Below are 27278 nucleotides of genomic sequence, written 5' to 3'. Positions count from 1 at the left end.
ATCTTTTGTCCTTCACAAATCCTTGAATCAAAGACTTTAGAAACTTCCACCTTCCTAAAGGGTTCATTGGTTTTCTTAGGCCTGCATCCCCATCTCTACATATATCTTTCTGTAAACCCGTACCTCCTATAGTCTTGAAAAATCATGAGACTAAACTTCTTTAGGAAGCTTTCTGGATGAAGCCTTCTCAGCTGCCAGGCATGGAGCCATGGAATTCCATGCTACACACTGTACCTATTTCCTTTCTATGCTTTTCCACACCTTCTGTTCCTGTTTCACTGGAAGCTTTTAAATGGATGGGGTCGAGGTCATTTTCTTAGTTTCTCTAACACCCAACACAGTGCCTGGCCACTCCATCATGTATTGAGTGAACAAATAAATGACCAGAACCTAAAAGCCAAAGTAGATGACCAAATATCTGCTCATTCTTCATAGTTGCAATATTTCCTTTTCCTAGACTACATTTCAACAAGAAATGTAGAATATCTGAAAATCTATACTAACCCATTTTTCCATTTGGAAACTGACAAAGAGATAGAAAAAAATCTCTCTATACTGACTCTTACTTTTTACCTCATCTTAACAGTTTTTGATTTACAAATGATCACCTCTATGAGATGATAAACTTTGTAGATATGGGAATGTCTCCTTCAACCTTCTTTCAACTAGAAAACCAGTATACTGTCATGCACAGTCATTCAATAATTATTTGGGGAATGCATAAAAGACTGGGCAGGATATACTTTATCTTCATTGGGTGGGACAGAAAAAAAACATGTGTCCACAAGAGACTGTGTTATTTGAATGACCTAAGTACAATCAGTGCAAAGCAGAGGAAATGAGGCACCTAGTGTGTGCATTGCGCTTTTGAGGAGAAAAATAAGGAAGTAAGAAATCTTTACATGTGGATGCAGGTAGGCCCTACATGGGCCCCCATGTGACAGCACAGGAGCTTTAGGAAAACTTGGGCCCCTAAAGTTATCAGCAGCAATAACAGGCCATTTGGTCTTTGGGAGTGGCAGCAGTCAGATGTGACAGCTCTTGGAGTGTTAAAGTGCTACTCAGGGAAACTAAATATAGGCAGTTGAAAACTGTCATCATTCAGTCAGTTTTGCTGCCTTAAAGTTGTTGCTTGAACTATCCATACCTATACAGAATGGGAGTGACATCAGTTTTGCTTTTTAAAAAAATTCCAGCTGAGATGTGTCTTATTACCACTTCAGTTGAAACAGTGACTCTTCTGAATTCTCTGAAATAAGGGGTGGGATCACAATGCCTATTTGCTGAATGAATGTATGAACAAACGAATGGCTTCTAACTTAGTGAGAATATTTAGAATATTCTAGAACTACTTTAGGTTGCTATGACAGAAGTATTCTTGCATTCTCTGCCAGAATTGCTCTGGAACACTGCCCACTAAAATTCAGAGCTTTGGGGATGGTGGTCTCATTGTAGGTGACACCATCAACTCAACATTACAAAGCGCATTCCAGGATTATCTCAATACATGGTATCTGCTTATCCTCACATTCAGCAAGGCAGGTATTAGGCAGAGAGCCAAGCCCAGGTGTGATAACAGCTAAGGGATGTGCCAGAGCATGACTTGAATCTCCATCTTCCAGAGCTTTTCTCCCTCTGTCCTAGCTACCTTTGAAAGTCCAGAACCTGGGTATGACATTTGTTATAAAGGGATGCCATTTTCCACCTTTAATTGTTGGGAAACTATTTAATTAAACTTAAATATCATCTCCTTGCCAAAGCTATAGAGAGTATGACTAAAATACTGTTATTTGGAAAGCAGGTGGAGTAATGAGCATTCCCACAATAGTTAATCACCCCCCTCTCTCTCCATGAATGTTTCTTTCTACACAAGTGTCAAAAAGAATACTGCCACCTAAAAATCTGGTGATCTACCTTAAGCATATTTATTAGCCACACCACCCAAGCCCTTATTCTCCTCTGTGGCTCTACTCTACCAGTCAGCATTTCCAATGGCTTCCTGATCTACAAGTTCCTTATTGGTCAGCCCACATCCCATGCTACTGGTCTCACCTTTCCCCTGAGAGTTTCCTGGTAGTGACTAAGCAGGAAGGTACTGCAAGGAGTCTTCCCTATTATATTCCTTGGCCCCTGTGGGCTGGCCATCCCCTGCCCTTTGTGATCACACACTCAGGATCTCCAAGTATACCTGGCACCCATTATTCTACAGGAGAAGTGCAACACCATTAAAAAAGGTAGAAGGTTTACAAAGGGCTCCCTTACAGTTACATAATTAGATCTAGTTCCAAGCTTTAATGTACATAAATATTCTACCTAACTGAGCACTTATTATTATGTGTGGTGACCATTTGCAGCTAAGTCAAATATAAAATTGTAATTTTAAATAGAATTTCTCTGGGGAATATAAGATATGGTTAGGGCTTTCCAAAAAGAGGGTCTTTTATGAATTACTTTCTGCCAAGTGTTGCCATGGCTAAAGGAAAGCTGCTCTGGTGGCCCTGGAGGAGATGAAGGGTGATAACTAGTGCCCTGTTTCACTGATCACAGACTTTGGAAAAAGGTCAGAATATAACTCAAAACCATTTTTCATTTAGATTCTTGAAGAAACATATAACACAATATATATGAGATGCTTCCATTTGCCCACAGATGGGAATATATAATATTCTTTCTATATATGTATATACACTCACTATATAGCTGACATAAAATTAAAAATGAAATATCCACCCAAAAAGTCTAGAGCATGTAAAACCCAAGCGTAAAAAAAGATAGAGTTACTGAGGTTAGCACTGATCTCTCAGGGAAAATCAAAGCTTACTGTGATGTTTCTCATCTTTTAAAGTAAACACTGAGCCATCTTCCTTGAAAGGATAATGTCCAATGTGCATTTTCCTGGTCACCCATTTATCTTTCCTGAATAAACGTTGGCATCCCTCGTGGGTCCAGACCCAGATCACCCCTTCCCCACCCACCCAAGGGCATTATGTAAGGAACTCTCCCCGTCCTGGCCTCCCTCAAGTCAGGGCCTGCTGGGGACTTGGCAAAAGCCATGGGTTCACACAGGCATGCACTGGGAGCAGGGACCAGTGGAGGGAGAGGCCAAATATGCTATTTAGAGAAATGATTGAATCTGCAGCATGCATGAGCCTCAGACACACACATCTAAAAAAAATAAGTCAAAAGTACTCACTATAGATCAGGCATCATCTCATAACTGCCCCTTACCCCACAATGACCCTATGAGGGAGCATTGTTATTAGCATCCCCATTTGACATGAGGGAAATGAGGCTGAGACAGTTTCAGTACTTTCCTAAAGTCTCAAAGCTATTATGTGGCAGAGACTGGATTTGAATCAGATAAACCTCAAAGACCTGTGCTTTTCATATCACATAATACTGCCTGTTTCACGTGAAACTTTGCACTCATTTTCAAGCAAAACAGATTGCTACTGTCCTTATCAATACAAATAAACTTTCTAATTAAACTGGAAGAATTTCAAAGTGCTTTCAAATGAAAAAGACAATTAAGCAGTGCACATTCAGAAAACCATTTGGTGCTGAGAGGAAAAAGAACTTTTTTATGGTTCTCAGTGTTCTACCCAGCAACAAAAAGTCAAGGCCAAAGCTACAGCCATCGCATTCCTAAAATTATAATTTTTTTTTACAAGTTGGTCCCCTGAAAATCAACCAGGTAAATAAATCAGGGTTCAGAGTGAAATGTGAGTTTCTGGTTGTGCTTACACATTAAAACTAATCTGGAAAGCAAACAGATGTCCTGTTCTTTACCATAGACCAAATGCAGCAATGCCTCAGTTATCTACAAATGCTGAGAAATAGGATATTCTACATACAATAATTTTTCAGTCAATATAATTGGACCTGAAAATCAATCCAACTCAGGCTCCAGTGGCCTATTTGGGCACAGTATGTCTTTGGCTTTTCTTCATCTGTTGGTTTTCTGTCTTCTCTCTTGCTGTAAAGCCACCTGCTGTAACTGCTTGCTACTGTCAGTGTCTGGACCAGACACTAGAATTTCTAGCTCTACCAGGACACCTTGCCTACCCCACCTCTCTAATTATTGTAGACTAGAAAATCAGATCGCCAAGATGCTTAGAATAGTGCCTACAAATTAAAGCCTGAGGAATTCTCTAGTGCATACCTTGTATTTTGTATGTGGGCTTTGGAAAAAACACTTCTACTATTTTGTTAGCCAGGAGCAGGCTAGCCCCAGGCTCTGACTATCTGCCCATAAACACACACCTGGGGGCTTGTTGTGAGTTGAACTGTGTATCCCAAAAAAGATAAGTTCAAGTCCTAGCCCCTGGTACTTGCGAATGTGACCTTGTTTGGAAATAGGATCTTTGCAGCTGTAACTAGATAGGATAGATAGAGGTCATAGTGGTTTAGTGTGAGCCCTAAATCCAAAAACTGGAGTCCTTATAAGAAAAGGAAAATTCAGACACAGAGAATATGACCATGTGAAGACGGAGAGAGAGATTGGAGTGATGCCGCCACAAACCAAGGAACATCAAGGAATTGCTGAAAGCCAACAAAAACGGCAAGAGGCAAGGAAGTATTCCCCCCCTGGAACCTTCAGAGAGAGCCTGGCCCTGCTGACACTTTGATTTGGAGCTCTAGCCTCCAGAGCTAGGAGACAATAAATTTCTGTCCTATACCTGCTCACACCTGGCACAGGGTCCAACATAGCAGCCTAGGCTCCCAATTGAACATATTCATCTTTTCATGGCCCAATGTGCTCAGACCACAAGACTCCCAGAGCTCAGCTCCTTGACTGCATCTGCCCTGACTGATTTTCCTGGCCACCATCTCCTAGCCTGCTGAACCTGAATGACCTGGTCTAGCCCTTCCAGTCCCACTTGCTTCCCAAAACAGACACCATAACAATGATACTGGATGCTTAGGAGCTTCTGGTACTCATTTCCTCATTTATATTGGCTGTGTTCAGGAATAATGGAAGGCTCTGGATGAGGAACTTTAAGTCTGAATTCATCCTAAGGGCTTGTTACTTGGATCAGCATGTACTTGAGTGCTCATCACAGTGGACATTCTGGCATTCTCTGAAGGAAATGCCATGAGGCTGACACAGTAGGTAATGTACTGGGCACTATAAATGGATAACTGATTCAGCAACACACAGTTTCGCACAGCTGTTTCTTGATGTATATAAAAACCATATTGGAACTTATGATCTGGTAAAGTGGTGTGTTAAGGCTATGCGGCTGAAGAGAATATAACTTAGTCTGCAGATTATAGATAGTCTATCCATACGTAATCTGCTCTTTGGTTTACTAAGTAAAGGGTGGTTTTGTGATGACCAGCCAAATTCCTGCCAGCTCCATGAGGGCAGGGCCATGCTGTCTTACCCATTGCTGTACCCACATTGCTCCCCATGGTGCACACTCAACAAATGCTTGCTGAACTTAATGTCAGCTCCAGTAAAAAGCCATCTGGGGCATCAGCTGTCTGGCACCAATCCTCCTAAAGTTAATGACAACACTGCCATCTCCATCTTCCACTTCAGAGTTGGCTGGTTAACCTATGTTATACCAGCTTTCTTAGGGATGCATTTCTGCCAAATTCTGATCACTCTCATTCTCCTTTCTAAATCATTTAAATTTCATAAATTGTTGTACAACTGTATTCATCCATTTCACTAGTTAAAAGCATGCTGGACTTAAAAGGCCTTGTCCATGGCAGAACACTTTGGGGACAAAAGGCATAAACCAGGGCCTTCTAGGAGCAAACTGCTATGTAGGCTTATGCTAATTTTAACATGATAAAAGAATCACTGCTTAAGCAAAATAAATTTCAACTGCATATTTTAGGCCTAAAATAAACTGAAGGACTATAAGAATTTTGAGGTCAGAGTGATGGTGGCTCAGTGGCAGAATTCTCACTTGCCAGGCCAGAGACCTGGGTTTGATTCCCGATGCCTGCCCAGGCCAAAAAAAAAAGAATTTTGAGGAAAAGTTGCTGCTTTGTTCTATTCAGAACCATCAGAGGGACAAATGCTAAAGCCAGGAAGACGGGCACATTCAAAGGGTATTAATTACAGGTTTGCTTAAAGTTAACATGATTTGCATGGATTGAGAATATAAGATATTTTCTAGAGAATTAAATTACAAGAATGTTATTTTCTAAATAGCTTTATACTTTCTTCAGTAACCAGGCAGTATTCCTGGGCTAGAATCTTTTAGCCAAAAATTTCCCTACACAGTGCCCTCGCTGAAGTCAAATACACAGTAAGATAAAAAGGCAGGAGAACTGGGCTCAGTCATTACATAAAACTTCTCAGGTTCACCTTACATTTTCCAAAAGGCTTTCTCATTTATACTCAGTGGACCTATACTTTCAGTCACTTTGCTTGATATCACTTTTACTTAGTGGAATAAATTCTAGCAAAATAAATTATACCTCAAGTATTTTTACAGCTGATTGCAGTTATATAAGTGGGGTTTCCACTTCCAGAAAAATAATGGTGGATCAGATGACTTTGCCAAGATGATCTGATCCAATATTTAATTGCACAAAGTTTTATTGTTACATCACTTGGATTAGATATGCTCAAGAATACAGATGCTAACTGGGGTGGTTTCCAATAACATGTCTGAAGGAAAGTTTGAATATGGAGACAATGTTATTCTGTCACTTTTAAGAGTAAATATTTACTTACAGGAAGTTCTGACTTCTGGGAAGAATACTTATCCTGTATAAAACTACTTAGAAAAGTCTATTATACTTGTCTTGGAGAAGTAGAGCAGTGGGAAAAAAATGGGCAAATGATGTAAAAGACACTGGTAAAACATATATATGTACATAGTTTATGAATAAAAATAAACATCTCTTGCATGATTTTCTCATTTTTATATGTGTGTATGTATAAAGAAGAGAATATACTCCATGCTCTATGTTATTTAAGGAAAAAACATCTTTGCTTAGAGCTAATTTTATTAATCTTTGTAAATGTATTCTCTATGTTGGTTGCCCACTGAAACATTTTGGAAACTCAAGTTTTCTACACCTACATTCTTTAACAAAAAGGGAATGTATAAATTGAAACGGAAAGATCTTTCTTAGTTTCTCTGTTAAATATAATGAATATGAACATCCCAATTATGGTAGTTAATTTCAATTCAAAAGTATTAAATGAGAGTAAGGCATGGATCAGGCATTTTGTTAACACCGGAGATTCACATGTGCATCCCAACGACATGTGAAACTTAGCTCATGGACGTCAATAACCAAACTGGAAAATGCTGGTTCCTTAGTTTCCCAAATTGATTGAGGAGTCTACAATAGTCACTAGATAGAGACGACATAGCAAAATAATTAAAAGTAAATACCTCTGACTGACCACTGTTTCAAACATTAAGATGAAAAATTATTTACGTGGTTGTGCAGCAGAATTCTCTGCAGTGAATACCTGTACTTGCTCTCCTATCATTAATTTGCACAATCTCACCTTTGTTCATTTTTGTCACGAATTATTTTTTATTATTATTACTTAACAGAATTCTACTAAGAACTCACATATAAATGGTTTCTGCAAAAATGATCCCAAATGCGTATCTTCAAACTTCAGTTTCTCACGTCATATATATGTTAACACAATTAAATAAACAAAATGAAACAAACTCACTTTAGTTTCTTAACTGAATTTGAATTTGCAGCTCTTAATGGTTCGGTTTGGGGTTTATATTGGGGTATTGTATTATACTGCTTCTGAGCATTTTACATGCCCTTTAGACCAATGTGTTATCAAAAAGCATAACAAAATGGGATCCTTTCATCATTGTTCATTCACTTTTTTTCTCTATTTTAAAAATATTAACTGCAAATGCCTTCAACTTAAAACTTTTAAAAGATGTGGCTTTCTTATACAGTTAAGTTGGCTACCAAAACCCAAATGCCAGACTTTGAAAGTAATTCCCCAAATGTTACATGTCACTTGCAGCTTGAGAAAAATGACAGAGATGACAGACAGGGCCTTGTAAGAGGACCCAGTACAGAGAAGCTGTGGTCCGTCCATGCTCTCAGGAGCTTCTAACTGGGTCAAAGTGAGCCCACACCAGGAAAGTTGGTCAGGGCATACATGAGTTTTCCATCCCTTAAAATCTCTGTACAAATTCAACTAAGCCTCTCTGAGGTGTAATCATTGGGAAAGCTGGAAATTTGTGTAGATTAAAAGAAATCCCTGGGTAAGAAATGGTCATATGAGTGAGAACATCACATTTCTTTAGTTCATCAAACTTAAATTGATGTTCTCAAATAAAATTGGATTTTACTTTTTATAGTCAACCAACAGCATCTTTCTAAAATCTTTGTAGCCAAGAACAGGACAGAAGTGAGATCAGATGGGGAAGATGGTTGTGTGTCAGACAGCCAAAAAACAGAAATAACTTTTAATATAATCTGGTTGATAAAATATATTTCCCAACAATGACTGGAATCTAATTGTTGTAATTAAATTGCTGTAATTCATTTAAAAAATCTCTGCATAGTCAATAGATGAATGCTGAGTATAGACCAAAACATGTTTTTGTCCTATATACAGCTTGGTGCCTATAAAATACAGCAGTTCTTACTATTGTGCTACAATAACACAGACAACAACACAGTGATCAAAAAGGCTGTCAAAACTTATGCCAACATTTCACAATGCTGGGGATGAGGAAGATGGAAAAGGGGAAAAGAGCAAGCCATCACTGCCAGGGATCTAGAATAGTCGAGGCACAACAAGGCCACTGATGAATTCCTTCACTGGAAGAACACCAAGCCATCAGTCACAGTCCTGGCTTTACTGGGATTTCAGGTTTCTAATTAGGGTTGCCTTAGAAAATATAGGATGCTCAGTTGAGTTTGAATTTCAGACATACTAAAAATTATTCGTGGTCTATCTGAAATTGAAAATATTTGCTAAACCCGGCAGCTCTACTTCTATTGCCTCTTTTTCTTTGTTAATTAATTTACTGAGAGTGAGGGAAATTTTTTATCTTCACCTCCCACAGAATGAGAATGTGGTGTCTAGCAATGCAACAAACAGCACTATTCATTTACAGAAGTTCTGTTGTTTCCCCAAATTTCCAAGGAAGTTTTACACTGTGATGTCATTTCATGTTTATTCTTAAAAGCTAGTACATTCCTTCATTCCTGCTCTATAGATGGAAACCATGGGCAGACAGATGGGCTAAGTCATCATTGTACAACTGCTATTCACTCAAGCTCCCCCTTACAATCCTTTGCCACATTTCTATACCTTGCCTCAACCAAGATTTAGAGAAGCTTTATTTTACTTGGCATTATGCAACAAAGTATGTTAAACATGTTCAAATTCTCTCCTCTTCTCCCCAATTTGGCAAACATGCGTTCTCATTCATGGGACTAGATCATCTCCAGTGCCTTCTGGCTCCACTTCTCTTTGATCTAAGACCTGAAAAGTGGCTAAAAGGCATGAGACCAATTACCTCAAGAATCTTAAACAGAACATGTGCTCCAGCCTCAGCCTGCTAGTCCTTCTATATATGCCACTGGGAGGTTCCTTGGACCTGGCTTGTATGAGTCACCCTCAGCCTGTCACAACAACCAGGCTAAATGTCACCTCTAATATCGTACTGCTTTCAGAACCAAATTCACTGTGACCCTGGGGGTAGAGGAGACCTGGTACAGCTCAGCTACTTCCAAGTCATTCACCTCCCTAAATCCAATTCTTTGAAGGTCAATTTGGTTTCCCACTGCACAAAGTGCCTGCCCTAATTTCCACAGAATTGTCTCCTTTTCAGCCTGTCCCCACAAAGTGAAAAAGCACAAGAGCTGAGCAGCAACAGTTTCAAATAATATTCTTCCTGTAATGTCCATCCAGTCCTGGCTGTTTGGCTACTTCTTCAAAGGCTTCCCTTTTTTCTATTTTTCCACATTTAAGCATGACAATGCTATCTTGTTTTTTCTAACATGCATTATCTCATTTAATGTTTATAAATATATAATGAAATAATTGTTGCTCTTTATGATCTGTTTTTGAATAAATAATACAAGGCAGCAGAGGTTGGTGCCTGGTACTACTATTATCTGCACTCTTAAAGTTATTTTTTCTGGATCTAGATAATAACAAAAAAATTATAATAGCTGTCATGTATTAAGCATTTACTGTGTTTCTGTTACTGCATTTTTACAGATGAAGATTCTGCACCCAGATCAACTAATGAACTCACTCGGTGTCATATGACTGGCAAGAGGCAGAGAAGTTTGGTTCCAAAGTTATGCTCTTCCCCCATACCTCTCCCAAAGCCCTAAATAAAAATTCTTTGGCTAAAAGTTTACATGTCGAATAAGTCTGCGCAGAAAAGAAGAGGGCATAAGTATAACATATAAAAAAGTAAGGTGAAGCAATTATTTCCTCATTTTGCCATCCCAGAACAGGCCTTTACTGATCAAGGCTGAGCAGTGGAGAAAGGCCCGGTGGCGAAGAAGACCTTAGTAGCTGGAAAGAGAATTAGGGAGATGATGCCCTGAAGACAAGTAAGAAGATACTGGGCCCCAGAATAGAGAGGGACTCTATATCTGACTTTTTCACCAATATTCCCTGAAATCTCTCCCCTTTAAACTGATTATATGAGTTACTGAAGTAAGAATATATCTGTGAGCTGGGAGGGTAAAGGCCTCTCCCAATCATAGGGAGACAGAGCTTCTCACTCCTCCCATTTACTTCATGTCCTTTTATACCTCTAAAGCTTCAGGAGCCTTGGAGTGTCTTGTTCTCTAAGGATGCCTTCTTGAATCCTCCCTTTTCTGCTATTGGTTGTCCCTCTCATGTACTTCCACAGCAGGCTACTCATATCTCTATTATAGTACCAACCTTTTCCCACATTATCTGGTTGCATGCTTGCTTTCCTAGCTGGATTGTGGACTCCTCAAGAGTAAAGTCCTTGTGTCTTTTTTCATGTGTTCTTGTGCTTATGTGGTTGTTGAATAAATGAGTATGGATCATTGGTTAGGGATGTGGAATTCAAAAGTATACAGTGAAAATAAAAATGAAAAATTTAAAGTATTTCTGGTCTCATCTTTTAGGACGAAATCCCAGATAGCTATAAGAATGCATCTATACTTATGTACCCAGTGTGGTTTGCTTCAATCTGAATTGGTATTTGGGAAATAAAATTTGATTATACAGAAATGGAAGATTAATATAGTTAATATTTCATATATTTTATATTTTATATAGTGGCCAAGTTACTATTTTAAAATTTTAAGCTGGGTTGATTGAAAACAAATGTCTTACAAATGACATAATAAATTGCTGATATGAAATGCTATCAGAATTTTGAATGTTATAGAGAAATCTTGTTAAAAAAAGTCATATGATTTTCACTGAAACTAGGACATTCAAATGCAATGGGAAAAAAATCTCCATTATTAGTCACCTAAAACAACTACTGAAATGGAATTATATACTCCATATGTAGAGATGATATATTTCATCGGAAAAATTCCACAGAGCAAAATATTGGTTCAAAAGGAGGAAACCAATTTAATTAATATGGGGACAACTTGAAAGAAATGGAGAAATTTAAAATCATTAAAAAATGATATACACATTTGTTTCCTTAATACAGATGTCATGAATTGAGAGTTTAATAGAAAAATCACAGAATAACTTTATTTTGATTCTCAGGGAACAGTCAAGAATAGAATAAGGTCAAGAATTCAGCTACCACATCCCAGTATGGGTTCTACTTAGAAAAAATGAGGGCCTATGATAACAGCAGCTTGAATATTGAGTATATCATAGGGTCTCTTCTAAGTACTTTCCAAACCACAACCCTCTGAGGTAGATACTATTATCAACCCCATTTTACAGAGGAAGAAACTTTAAGGTCAGAGAAGGTAACCCCTATGATAAACTCAGAACTAGTTTATCAAAACTAGTTCTGGTAGAGGCAGGACTCAAAACCAGGCAACCTCCCTCCAGGATCCATGTTGCTAACCAACACAATATATACCTGATCACTAAGGATTAGAATTTCAGAGCAGAAGGGACTTGTAAAAGCATCTAGCACAAAATTCTCTTTCTATAAACTGTGCTCCAATCACACTGGCCTATAGAAGTGTTACTTGATTCCCAACTGCTTGCTCCTTTGACAATATTCCTTATCACCTTTTTAACAACCTTAAAAGTAACTTGGATCATTGAACAAGGCTAGTTTGAGATTTACAGATTTGCAGTGATTATTTGGTACAGCACCATTACAGTTTTATAACAAACTGGCATTTTTGTTTAGTCCTTGAATTCTCCTCTAAGTTATTATCAGCAAATACATCTATGGAGATAATCTTATAAAACAATATTCTGCTATGAAATATTTTGCTGGAATATTCAGAGACTGAAAAAATATGTAATATGATTACGATAGTGGTATAAAGATCCAAATAGTTTAAACAACTTAAAATCTAATATTACTATCAGATGACAGTACTTCTAAGAATTCCTTTGTGATTTTTTTGGATTAGTTAATTATGTGTTAAAATAATAGATGAAAACATCTCCCCAACCCATCTCAAATGCTGGATTTGATAAATGTTAAAATTCCTTCAAACTCTGAAATTGTATTATTTTTTTGTGAAATTATACCTTGGGGCTTCAGCTGATTGACCTAAGTATTCTATGGGAAGTGTTCTATGGGAAGCCATGCTTTAATGGTAAATCACATCAAGATGTGTTCTTCTTATGTGGAAAAACAATAATTGTTGACTATCTCTAGATGATGACAGGCAAGGAGTTTTGACGTGGGAGGAGGGAAGAAATGTGGTTAAATTCCCCCAATATCAAGCCTGTTCATCACCAGCAACAGCTCTGGGTTTCCTTTCAGAGGTGAACAGTGACCTCTACTGGTATAAATAGAGAATTCCCACATGCAATTTTTTTTCCATTAGTGACTTTTCAGTGGCATGACTAAGAATATAAGAATTTATTCTTTCGTGTAAAATTTAAATTTTTTTCTAATAAAAAAAATCAAAATCCCCCCTTTCACTAGAATTAGACATTCCATTTAAAATAGACCACATATATAATATCACCGAACGGAAAGAACTAAACAGTATTCAAATTAAAAAAATTTTACCAGTGATTCTGAGAATAAAGTGTCATGGTATCGAGGCTGTTATAAAAAATAATCCATATATAAGTCTCTCTAACACATCTGAAAAGTTAACAAAGGCATCAATTAGAGAATAAGAATCATGGAATTTATTTAAAAGTTTCAAAATACTTTCAAATTTAGAAAGTTTCATAATGGGCTTAGGGTTTCTGTTTGGGATGCTAGGAAAGTTCTGGTAATGGATGGTGGTGAGGGTAGTACAACATGAATGTGATTAATCCCACTGAATGGCACACTTGGGAAGGGTTGAGATGGAAAGTTTAAGCTATGTAAGTGTTTTCACAGACACACACACACACACACACACACACACGAGCAACTAAAGGGGAAATGACAATTATATGCAATACGTGACCCTGGAATGAATCTAATAATGGAGGAGAAAAGGGCATTATTGGACTGTAAGCTTTCTATTAATGCTAAATGTCTTGAATTTGATAACTGTACTGGTTACATAACTGAATATCCTTATTCTTAGGAAATGTACATGGAATTATAATGTGTCCAAGGAGCATGACATATGCAAACTACTCTCAGACATCTAGAAAACAGATAAATTGATAGGCAGATAGAATGATATGGGAAACGTTAAAATTGGTGGATCTGGGAATCAGCATGCTTGCGCTCTTCTGTAAAGGTCTTTTTTTCTTTTTTTTTTCCAACTGTCCTGTAAGATTTTAGAATTATTTCAAAATAAAAAATTTAAGAAAAGAAATCCTTTGTAAGTTTCAGTCAAGTATTAAGTGGCCCATTTTCTCATGAATATTTGCTTTCTTGTTTTCAAAGCAATGCCTAAAGCTTTGGTTTTCCTCTCTCTCAAGTTTCAAAGGTTATTAAAAAGAAAATTCATTGCAGATAGATTTATTAAGTTTAAAATAAACTTTCAAAGACAAATTTTACCCACTTGTGAAAAAATGTCAAATAAGATACAATCTCAAAGATAGTCCTGTATGCTTTGACGTATAATAGTAATTATATATGTATTTATGTAATAAACATGTAATCATGATTGAAATAACATACATGCATTCAAAGGAAAACATGAGTTTAGAAACAATATGAATATCTAACACTGTAGACTGAGGTAATTTCCTTGAAACTCCATTTCCATAACTTTCCACAGCAGAAAATGAAGTAGGAAAGAATTCAAAACAATAATTTTCAGTGATGAATACTGAAACCAATTTTTATTCTAACAGTCGGGAAAAGTCACTCCTCCAAACTTGCTCATTTTCCTTCATTCTAACCAAACATAATAAAAATAGTTGAGGATTGTGAGTTGGTTTTTACAGTCTATACGCACAGATTAAATGCCGAGTTATTTTAAAAGAAATGTTATTACTTCAATAATTAAGAATTAATCATTAAATTATTAATAGATTATTACTTTAATAATTAAGATTAGGAAAATACAGACTCTTATTTAACTTTGATAAATAAGATTTACATATCTCTACATTTCCTTTTCATCATTTCTATTTGTGAATTATCAGTATTTGTTATATTACATGCAAAGCACTAATGAGGACACAAGGGTGAGTAAGATACTCTTTGCTCTAGAAGAACTAACTAAGTAGAGGGGAAGTAAGAGTTCTTTATCAATAATTACAAGAGAATATTTTAAATAAATTATTCTCTAGTATGGAGTTTACACTAAAAAGTAACCTAAGATTTTTGTACAGTTCTCTACCACCAACCCACACAGATGTAACTACTTGAAAGGCCCTGAATTGGGGTTGCTTCTGCAGATATGGAATATCTTCTCTCTCTTTGGAGTGGGGGGCGAGGTGGAGGGGGAGGGATGGGGTAGGTAAAATGATTCTTCTGGCTCAAGTGCTATCCATTTTAACAGTTGTTAAAGTAATTACTACCATATAACTCACTCTTCCTAGTCAACCATTTATATCAGTACAGTATTTCCTGGACTCAGATGCTGAATGCACTATCATAATGACTAGCTTTTAGCAAGGCAAGACTGAGTGAAATATTGAGAACACACCGGGAGTCCATCACAATCTTGTCTGTATGTTTCATACTCTCTACTCTCAGCCCTGAGAATAATGATTTACTTATGTAATGATAACATGACACCACAGAAGTATTATCTAAATGTTAACTCTATTCCCTGAAAGAATCAATGACTTTTAAAACTATAAACTGTGGGTCAAGAAATTCTATGTAAATACTGATGCCTTGACAGTATTCTAACACATGTCCAGAAAAAGCAATAACATTATTTTAAACTCTGCTGAGCCCAGATATAACAGAGAAAAGTAGGACATACTTGAAATGCTCCTTAGTAGCACACCAGCTAACTAGATTATGAGTAATCAAAAAGTGGAATATAATACAAGCATTAAAAAGAATAACATGTTATATGTAGCCAAGTGTCTAGAAGTGTACATGGGGAAAAGCTAACATTTGTTGCCCCTGCAGAAGCAGGATTAGATTGATGGGCTAATTTTGAACTTTTCATTTTATACTCTCTGGCACTGGATGAATTTATTATGACTTGCATAATTTTAAAACTTCCATGATTTTAAAAACAAAACAGCAAGTAAATATTATGAAATAACATTTTGAGTGACAAGAAAACTTTGCTATGGACAGTAGAAAGAAGTTGGGCCTTTATGAGGTCAGTATAAGATATTTTCCTCAACAAAAAATTAAAAGGGTGGAGCACATAATCTATTTTTTTTAACAAATATATCAATTTGATAAATTTTCTTTGTCAAAACTAACATTAACTGGAAAAAATGAAATATGAATTGGGCAAAGTGCCAATATTTCTAAAAATAAATAAATAAATAAATCTTCACAAGAAAGCCACTCCGTTTGGCAGTGTTTCACAGATGTTTCATAAACTGGTTTCTATTTCCACAGTTATCTTCGTATATTTCCTTGTTCATTTGCTTTATTCAATACATTGCCTCAAATGTTAACACTCTAAGAATTAGCTTTCAGCAGAACTACATCTCCATCTGTAGAAGCTTTTATTGCATAAATTTCAAAAGCCTTGTCAAAGGGCAGAAAATAACATAAAGAATATGATATCATAGAATGAAGCATTTGTATGAGTCCTCAAGATATTTGGATGACACGGTCTGTGCTTAGGACAGAATTTCCTAGAGGGACTAAAAAGGCAGTAAAAAAGGTTTGATGAATCATAATTCAGAAATATATCACATTGCATTTAAGTGTAGATAGAATTTTAAGGCTCCAAAATGCTATCACTGAGATATCATTTTCTCCTTTGCTTTTTGAAAGTGTACAAAAACAAAACTAACAACACAATTATCCAGTATGAAATTCAGTGACATGAATTTTCAATTTAGAAATTTATCTGGATTGAGATGAACTGGAATAAAGCAATCAGAGGGGAGAAAACAAAAGCTAGAGGAAGTTATGGCTAAAAACTACATAACTCTCACCTGTCTGAGCGTGGAGACTGGACACTGAGAAGCAAGAGTGGAGAAGGTCAGGGAGGGAAGAATAAGGACTCAGTCTGGATGTATGACTTCCTGATTTTTTTTTTTTTGCATGGGCAGGCAAAGGAAATTGAATTCAGGTCTCTGGCATGGCAGGCAAGAACTATGCCTGCTGAGCCACCATGTCTGCCCAGACTTTCTGATCTTACTTATTTATCAGTCATTCATTTAAGCATTCATTTAAGTAGGTTTTGCTCTGTATAAAAAATGTGTGCTAGAGATTGAGAGTGAATGAGGGCACTAGTGGGAGATAGGGGAGGAGAATAGCGTTTTTTTTTTTTTTTAGTTCTTTAGAGATGTCAGGGGGAGACTAATTTAAAAATCCATAGAAGAAAGCAGACAAGAAAGTCAGAAATATTAACTTATTTTGCAATTATCAGCTGAGGTTGACAATGCATTTTACAGATAACATTTCAAAAGCAAGTCTGTATGTGTCTGTGGGGAAGAGGGGTGTGTACCTTAGAAGTTCTATGAAAATTTACGTATGGAAATAAAGAAAACAAAAAGAAACAAACCTTTCACTGTCCCAAGATCTTAAAAAATTAATCAATTTTATCAGCAGTGAGAATAGTTTTAAAATTCAGACTTCTTTGTGGCTGTAATTTTTACTGAGTCAAATCGTGTGTCTACTTTTATAGATTTATCATTTTGGGAATAAAACAGTAACATTCCTCATCTTCTGGCAAAACTGATTTCATGTGATAGATAAAGAATGTTCCCCTCTTGAGCAAATAACAGATTTAAAATCCTGCACCAGTTAAGTCAGTTGACAACAGCAATATTCTGTTGGAGATTACAAAATAAGAGGAATGTTTATAACACTCCAAACTAAGTTCTTTAAAATTAAACTAAAAATAAAACAAAAACACACATGCAAAAAAACCTTTATATTAAAACTATAGAATACTCTGAAGGGCATGCATCCAGCACCTCATAAATGGCACAAATGAGGTGACAATCCTGAAAACATGAGGAGATGCTTTAAAAGGGGTCAGAATTTTGTTTATATTCTGCTAAAGCTTTGAGGCAACTAAAACCAAACTGAAATGGAGACATGCTCATCTCTGAATTTTAGAGCAGCGATTCCTTGTCTCCTATGTTAATAACTAACCAGCACAGTAATCTTACAGTATATAAGTAGTATAGTAGTATAGAAGTATAAGTATAGTAGTAATCTGAAAATCAAATGATGCATTGGAAACTGATAACTGGAGTTTAATTTTTGTTATGACTAATGGCTTGGTCTTTTCTTTCTAAAGGATTGCTTTGTGATGAGCATTTTATTCTTTGACAGCTAGTAGAAATTTCAAAATCCTTTCTACTTGAAAATTTATTTTACTGAACAAGCCTTTTACGTCAGAGGCTCTCACATCCACCTTGATGGGGTCTAGTTAGCTACTTATTTCATATTTAAATACTCAATTAAATTGTAAACTAAAAAGCTAGTTTGATGTATAATAAATCCACATAACGATAGAATCTTGAGACACTTAACTACGAAATACTTCTTCCTTTCTTTAAAAAAAACCTGTAGGCTAATGGCTAACAATTCAAATTAAAAATTAGCACAGGAGATACACAGAAATAATTTGTAGTGGGGTGTGGGGGCGTCCAGGAACAAACCTGCCTCCATCCTAGGTGGCTATCTAATCCAATTAGTCCAACTAATGCAAAGTGCATCCTTGCTGTTTATATGTATCTTCTGAAACAAATACAGCTCAAGGGCTTAAGTTAATTAGAAGGTAGGTAAATGAATCGCTTCCTTTCTGTTGTTGCTCCTCCCACAATGTAGAGAAGAGGTTCTAGTTTAAGGGTGACTGTCACTGAAAACACAATAGAAATGACTAGGATGAAAATTAGCATGCTCTATGTTACAGTATAGGGAATACATATTTCTGGGTTCCATTTCTAACTACACCTATAAAATAAACATATAGAAACTAATTTATCTGTTAAGTATTTAATTTGCTTGCCAGTCAAGTAGTAAGGATGGTCATAATTAGAATTTATTCACATTTATTTTAACCAAAGGTCAATGAAACTAAAGGTGAACCAGAAGTAATAAAAAGGCAATTAAGGTAAAGTGTTTGAATTTTTACTCAACAAGAAGTAAATTATACTTAGTAACCTCCTCACACACCTCCAAATAGGCTAGCTTCTTCTGAGACAGTGTTTTGTATTCTTTCTACATAATTTTCTAAAGGCTGGCTACAGCTATTTAAGTTACTAGAATTTAAAAATACCGGCTCAATGGTCATTTGTAAATACAAGCTATAATACTAATAAATTATACAATATAATTGTTAATATAGTGATACTAAATAATTTGATATTAATAATGATATAATATAAACAAGGTCTAATTTTATCGAAGGGATTTAAAAATAAAGAGCCCATTAGGTCAAGTCTAGGAATCATTCAACTCTACAAATCTGATTTAATGGAATTTGACTGATTAAAATACATTATGAGCTGCTATGCTTAGAGTGCTCAATCCTTCAAAGGGAGGTCTGTTTGTTTTACTTTCCAAAAAGAAATAGTACAAAGAAATAGTACAAAACTGGACCAAAAAACCCCCAAACCATCAGTATACTGTTTAATGTTCTTTTGGCATTTCTACCTGAGAATTAAAGGCAACACATAATACAGTCTAATGGGAAATGTCCCACTGAAAAAGAACTTAATATATAGGAGATGAAACTAAGAAGATATTTCTACATTGATAATTCCATAGAAAATTACAATTCTTTAGTCAGTGGTTCTCAAAATTTCGTATTCATATAAATTACATGGGTTGCAGGTTAAAGATGCAGATTTCCCTGCCCTAATCTCAAAGCTTCTAGCTCCAGCAGATTTTAGGAGGGGCTCAGTTTGCAACTGAAACAAAATCTTTGGGCATTCTAACACATGGGCAACACTCTGAGAAAGGCTGATCTTAAAAATGTGAGATAACCTTTCATTATGTGATTCCCAAGGGCAGAGTGTCCTGTCTAAAAGTGGGAAGTACCTGTCATTTAAGTATTTACCTGTATTGAAACTTTGACTAGGATAGCTCTTGATTTGCAAGAGGTTGTTTTGTTTGTTTTTTAAAGAAATTACCCCTGATATCATTTTAACTTACTGAATAATAGCAACTTGTCTAGCATCTATTATCAGAATTGCTACAACAAAGAGAGACATGAGAGGAAAAATAGTGGGGGGGAAAAAGGGCAAGAGAAAAGTAACAATTTATTCACTGTTGCACCTAGGACTAGCCTATTGTCATTCAGAGGTGTATGTTACCCCACCATGGGCACTAAGAAGCAAACCTATTAGTCTCCCCACCACCATTCTCCCATTCTATACAAAATGACCAAATCAGTTATCTCTTTCAACTCCAATTCAAATCATTTTTAGTTTGAAACGTATACAAAGGGCTCCCTGCTGCCTATTTGATGACATGTGAATTCCTTAGCTCCTGATGCTTAAGATTCTGTATGAATCCTGTCTCACCAACCAATTAAACGAGATATTCCCTTATTCCCAAAGTGAATTTGCCAGCTCCAACCAGGCAGTCACATCTCATCAATCTGTGAACGGGTGACTCTGAGTTGGCTTTGTTCTAGTTGATCTCCTAGCTGGTCAATATCCCTGCCTGCAATACTATCCACCCTTTTCTCCATATATCAGTTCTTCAACGCCTACTGGCCAAGCCCCATTTGCACTATCAGTTCAGTCACCACTGCATTCCATTTCTGATCATCTGTAGCATTTACACTTGAGGCAATTGACTATATACAATCTAGTGTTTTATCACACCATTCTGTAGTGTATGCCACACATCCCCACAAACTTTCCCAGGTGCTTGAAGGTAATAACATTTATAAAATGTCTTCATATCTCTACCTACACCCTCACTCTCATTACAACAAAATCATAGGCAAAACAAAATTAGTTTGATAAATAGCTACTGAACAGATTTATTTATCATCCAATTATATCCTGATAAACATTAATTTATTCAATCAGTATGGCACTGGAGCTACACTTAAGTGCCTTTGTGCTCTACTATCTCTCATAACATATAAGCCATTAAAACAAAAATTATTCTTTGTTGCTATCAGCATTACAGGAGACTCTTCTTCATCACAGATTCTGAAAGTTAATCATGGTTTTCTACTCATCTAAACTGCTGGCACTGATATTACAGTTGATAAGAGAAGCCAAGACATCACTGCCCCCCCCTTGTCCAAAAGCCCCAAATCTTTTATTTTATCCCACTAACATTTTAAGATTAAAATACGGATTTTATTTCTTGTATACTCTATTCTGGTAGGTATGAACATTAGATATTATCTGTAACAATTTTTATTAAAAGTTCAAATTGTATATATGAAGATAATATATCTGCCATCATTAAAGATTTCTAGTTCCATTTTTCCCTGCATTAATAAAAAGGATAAGACCATAACGTTGCAAGTAGGGACTACTGATGGATGAACAACTCTCATTAGATTTGGTATTTATTTTTATATTAAGAAAATAGTGTTGAACTAATGCTGTAATACTGAATAAAACGGGATTTTGGCTATAGTTGACACTTGAATTTGGAAACTTGAATTTTCTTAAAATTTACAAATGGCTCCTAATAGCAGTAACAGCTAATCTTTACAGAGCACTTATTATGTGTCAGGACCCTGCTTAAATGTTTGATACACATTACTATTTTTAATTGACATATAACTTACATGCCATAAAATTCACCCTTTTCAACTGTACATATCAGTGATTTTTAGTATACCAAGTTGTGTTAACAATCACTACTATCTAATTCCAGTACATTTTTATCACCCAGAAAAGAAACCCTATACCATTACCAATCACTCCCCTTCCATCCTCTCCCCAGCCCCAACCAACAAATAATTTACTTTCTATCTCTATGGATAGTCCTATTCTGGACATTCCATTTAAGTAGAATCTTTTGTGATTGGTTTCTTTCATTTAGCATAATTTTTGCAAGATCCATCTATATTGTAGCTTGAACCAGTGCCATGCCTTACTTTTTAAGTCCTCAAAACAATTACAGGAGCTAGTTGAGTAACTGGCTCCATTTTACATAAGAAAACACTGAGACACTGAGAGAAGTAATTTGTCCTTTTGAGTTCCTTTGAACTTAAATTGGTAACTGCATTTCTATGAAGATGTATAAATGAAAAATACTATATAAATTCTAAACAAACATTATATGAAACATACATTTTTCAAAATTCTGCTATTAAATCTGAAACCATGAATAAAAGTCGCAATTTAGTTTTTTCTTGTGTAAAAACATAGCATTGATCTCTACAATGCTTTCAAATGCTAAAATCAATTCGTTTTTAAAAATATTAAGTAAAATATTAAGATCTCTTGATCTCAAATGAGCTGCCCAATTTTTCAGAATAATCACGCTAATGGTTACTAACTATAATTAATACTTCTATATATTGCAAAGAATAGGGCATCATAAAATACACAAGTATCTCTACACTGATCAGGGCACTATGGTAATAACATTTCATGGTACAAAATAAACTCAGTACTTACTTACATATTTGCAACTTTGTTTTTTTGTTTTGTTTTGTTTTGCATGGGCAGGCACTGGGAATCGAACTCAGGTCTCTGGCATGGCAGATGAGAATTCTGCCACTGAGCCACTGTCACACCGCCCTGATTTGTTTTTACACTTTTTGTTTTGTTTTGTTTTTTAACAAGGGCAGGCACTAGAAATTGAACCCGGGTGTCTGGCATGGCAGGCCTGATTTGTTTTTTTGGTTTTTTTTTTTTTCACATGGGCAGGCACCAGGAATCGAACCTGGGTCCTCTGGTATGGCAGGCGAGCATTCTTGCCAGCTGAGCCACCGTGGCCCGCCCCTGATTTGTTTTTAATTGTAGAAACCAGACAGCAAAGAACATCTTTTTTATTATGGCTGTGGAATTAAAAAAAAAAAAGTCTCTCTGGGAAGATCCTGACAGCACACATGAGGACACTTCTGGGATGGGCACTTCTGGAATGGACTGAGAACGGATTTCTGGAAAACTGATCTGAAAAGTATGCATAACTGAACACTTCCACTCACTGTAAACTTGTCGAAAGCAGCAGTCAGTAGAAAACCTTTGTAGTTTTTCATTATTTGTAAGGATGGGGCTGATTTATTCAATATTATCTGGCAGTATGCTCATTTGTCTGCCAGGAATAACGTAACTGTAAATGTCAGTTACACTATGAAACACCCTAACTAAATGCTATCTGTATCTGGAAAATATAATCTAAATTTCCCAGTTTTCTGCAGATAGAAGGTATCACATATAGGAATACAGAAGATAAAGATGGGATTAAAGTATTCAGTTGGATATATGTGTTAATTTAATAAAATATTCTGCTATCCGTAAGCAGAAATAACATTTTAAGAATGTCTGTTTAAAAATGTTGTTTAAAAACATTACTGAATTTTACTTGAAGAAAAATAAATCAAGATATTTTAATAAAAGTATATTTTGGAGATATTACGGGTTCAGTTCCAGACAACTACAGTAAAGTGAGTATCTCAATAAGGTGACTCTCACAAATCTTTTGTTTTCCAGTGTATATAAAAGTTATGTTTACACTATATTGTAGTCTATTAAGTGTACATTTGCATTATGTTTAAAAAAACAATGTACATATTTTATTGCTAAAAAATACTAACCAGTGAGTTGTAATGTTTTTGCTGTTGGAAGTTCTTGCCTTGATTTTGATGGCTGCCAACCGGTCAGGGTGGTGGGTTGTTGGGATGGCTATAACAACTTCTTAAAATAAGAAAACAGTGAAGATGGCCACATGGATTGACTCTTCCTTTCATGAAAGACTTCTCTGTAGCATGCAATACTGTTTGACAGCACTTTATTCAAAGAAGAATTTCTATCAAAATTGGAGACAATACTCTAATTGGAGACAATACTGCTGCTTTATTAACTACGTTTATACAGTATTCTAAATCCTTTGCTGTTATTTCAACAATGTTCACAGCATCTTCACCAGGAGTAGATTCCATCCCAAGAAACCACTGTTAGCTCTTTCATAAGAAGCACTTTCTCATCCATTAAAGTTTTATCATGAGATTGCAGCAATTTTTTCTTCAGGCTCCACTTCTAATTCCAGTTCTTTTGCTATCTCCATCACATCTGACATTACTTCCTCCAAATTCCTGTTAAAGCTGGCCTCCTCCCATGAATCATGAACTGTCTAATGGTATCTAGAATGGCGAATCCTTTCCAGAAAGTTTTCAATTGACTTAGCCTAGAACCATCAGAGGAATCACTATGGCAGATATAGCTTTATGAAATTTATTTCTTAAATAATAAGACTTGAAGGTTGAAATTACTCCTTGATCCATGGGCTGCAGAATGGATGTTGTCAGGAGGCATGAAAACAACATTAATCTTGTTATATATCTCCATCAGAGTCTTTGGGTGACCAGGTGCATTGTCAGTGAGCAGTAATATTTCAAAAGGAATATTTTCCTGAACAGTAGGTCTTAACAATGGTCTTAAAATATTCAGTAAACCATGTTATAAACAAACATGCTGTCACTCAGGCTTTGTTGTCCCATTTATATAGAGCACAGGCTGAGTAGATTTAGCATAACTCTTAAAGGTCCTAGGATTATCAGAACGGTAAATGAGCACTGGTGTTTCAATTTGCTGAAGTTGAGGAAATGCAATATTCCAGAATTGGGTTGGCTTTTACAATGGGGATTAATTAACTTACAAGTTTACAGTTCTCAGACCATGAAAAATGTCCAAATTAAGGCATCTGCAGGATAATACCTTCTCCCTGAAGAAAGGCTGCTGGCAATCTGGGACTCTGCCCATGGTCAGGCACATGGCAACGTTTTCTGTTTATTCCTGGGTTTTGCTGCTTCCAGCTTCTGGGCTTCAGTGTTTTCCTCTCTGAGCTTCTGTGTATGTCCTTTTCTCCCAGATAACGCATTTTTTCCCCCTTCTCTGAGCTTCTATGGTGCTTTTTTCTGTGTTTCATCTCTTACATAGGACTCCAATAAGAGGATTAAGACCCACCTGGGACATGACTCAACTCAAATAATCTAATTAAAAGGTCCCACCCAGTCTATGCTCATAGAAATAGATTAAAAGAGCATAAAAATTTCAGGGTACAAACAACTTCAAGCCACCATAACTGGCTTTTAAATTACCAGTTGCCACTGCATTAGCCCCTAACAAGAGAGTCAGCCAATAATTTGAAGATAGGCATTGACTTCTCTCTAGCTATGTAGTCCTAGATGGCTGTTTCATCTATACTGAAATTCTGTGGTTTAGAGTAGTCATCTTCACCAATGATTTTAGCTAGGTCCTCTGGATAACTTGCTGCAGCTTCTACATCAGCACTTGCTGCCTCACATTGCACTTTCATGTTACGGAGATGGCTTCTTTCAAGTCCTTAAACCTCATGAACCAGCCTCTGTTAGCTTCACATTTTTTTCTGCAGCTTCCTCATCTTTCTCAGCCCTTCAGAGAACTGAAGAAAGATAGGACCTTGCTCAAGAGTAAGCTTTGGCTTATGGGAATGTTGTGGCTGGTTTGAGCTTCCAACCCCCCCACTAAAACTTTCTTCATTTCAATAATAAGGAGGTTTTGCTTTCTTATAATGTGTATGTTCACTGGAATAACACTTTAAATTTTCTCCAAGAAATTTTATCTTTGAATTCACAATTTGGTTGTCTGGCACAAGAGGCCTAGCATTCAGTCTATGTTATCTTGGCTTTCAACATGCCTTCCTCACTAAACTTAATCATTCTAGCTTATGATTTAAAGTGAAAGATGTATGACTCTTCCTTTCACTTGAACACCTAGAAGCCATTAGAGAGTTATTCACTGGCCTAATTTCAAAACTGTTGCGTCTCAGGGAATAGGGAAGCCCAAGGGGAGGGAGAGAAACAGAACGTTCGGTCAATGGAGCAATCAGAGCACACGCAAAATTTATAGATAAACTGTGTTCATGGCCCCAAAACAATTACAATAGTAACATCAAAGATCACAGAGCACCATAACAGATAGAATAATAACGAAAAAGTTTGAAATACTGTAAGAATTTCTTAAAAATGTCACAGAAAAATGAAGCAAGCACAAGCTGTTGGAAATATGGTGCCAACAGTCTTACTTGATTGCCACAAACCTTCAATTTGTAAAAAACACAATATCTGCATAGCACAATAATGCAAAGTGCAATAAAATGAAGTACGCCTGTACAGTAGTAAAATGAGAACTAAATTATCAATCCAAAGTTTATAGACTTACAAAAATGAGAATCAAGCATTATAAGTTAGTCTTCAATGAAAAGTAACCAAAGGTGATAGCCCCTTTTCTCATTTCTAATGAAGTTGGGAAAAGACTTTAAATAATAAAATTGCTAAGCTAACCTGCTTTCTGGGTTCTAGCTATCAGCAATTGTTGTTTCTGTCTGATATTTGATAGCAGAATAGTGCTATCAAATAAAACTTTCTGCAAATATTCTATATCTGTGTTGACCAATACAATAGCCATGAGCCACATGTGGCTACTGACCCCTTGAAATGAGGCTAGAGCAACCGAGGGACTGAATTTTTAGGTTTAATTAATTAATTATTATTTTTTAAATTAATTTATTTTTATTTATTTTTTTGTGGGGTCATTGGCCAGGAATTGAACCTAGGTCTCCTGCATGACAGGTGAGCATTATACCACTGAAACACCCATGCACTCCATGGTTTTAGTTAATTTTAAACAGTCACATAGACTCATGGCCACCACACTGGACAGTGTAGATTTTGAATGATGAGAGACATCATGCCATAAAAAAGAACAATAGTCCTAAAAACTTTTAAAAGGAAAGGAAGAGACTGGAGTTATTCATATCAGAGGGAAGGGGAGGGTTGAGAAGGACGATAAAGGAAAACAAACTTTCAAAGAAATCTAAATTTGACCCCCAAGGTTTTGGAAAGGTTTCCTACAAATCTATGCACAGAAGTAATGAGAAAATGAAGGGAGCGGAGAGGTAGGAAGAAAACACAGAAAGACAGAAAGGTTCTCTATAGTTACATGACGGCTACCATTTATTATTTTGCTATTAACAGTAACAGCCAAAATTTCCTAAATAATCGGTATACATCTTAGGTACTATACTAAGCACTACATCTCCATTTTCATTTAATTCTCAAAACAAGCCTCCTAGGTGGATATACCTATTACTTCCCTTCTATAGATGACGATATTGAAATTTAAGTAGATAATGTGACAAAATAAAACCCTATATTCTAGTTGAAATCTGGCAACTCAAGCAAAATAGAGGAATCTGTGTTGAAGCTGTATCCTGTATAACCTTCTATTATAGGAATTAACACATTATGGTGAAATATAGTTTACTGGCTGTCACCCACTGAAGGTAACTCTTAGAAGGCAGGGAACATGTTTTGTCAATCACTTACTATTTTTGTCAGTTACCTACTACCTACTACCACCACTTTTACCTATCATGGCACTTGAAATATATATACTTATCTTCAATAAATATTTGCTGAATTTACTATGAATTGTATGCTTTCTCCAACTCTTACTTATCCTG

At 36.2% G+C, this 27278-nt stretch overlaps 1 protein-coding gene and 1 long non-coding RNA gene across 3 annotated transcripts in view; one reads left to right on the top strand and one right to left on the bottom strand.

Moving 5' to 3' along the window:
- Positions 1–10338, top strand: part of LOC143674051 (uncharacterized) — a 36046-nt gene extending 25708 nt beyond the window's left edge. The window contains exon 3 of the long non-coding RNA XR_013170835.1: positions 10196–10338. This is a non-coding gene — a long non-coding RNA (uncharacterized LOC143674051). The remainder of the gene's footprint in view (positions 1–10195) is intronic.
- The window catches only part of SCAF8 (SR-related CTD associated factor 8), a 224653-nt gene that overhangs the window by 69688 nt on the left and 127687 nt on the right, over positions 1–27278 (bottom strand). The window lies entirely within an intron of this gene.

The sequence above is a fragment of the Tamandua tetradactyla genome, chromosome 2, assembly GCF_023851605.1.
Source record: "Tamandua tetradactyla isolate mTamTet1 chromosome 2, mTamTet1.pri, whole genome shotgun sequence".
NCBI classification, from domain to species: domain Eukaryota; kingdom Metazoa; phylum Chordata; class Mammalia; order Pilosa; family Myrmecophagidae; genus Tamandua; species Tamandua tetradactyla.
Note: the sequence above shows the minus strand (reverse complement) of the source record. Positions and strands in the feature narration are given on the sequence as shown.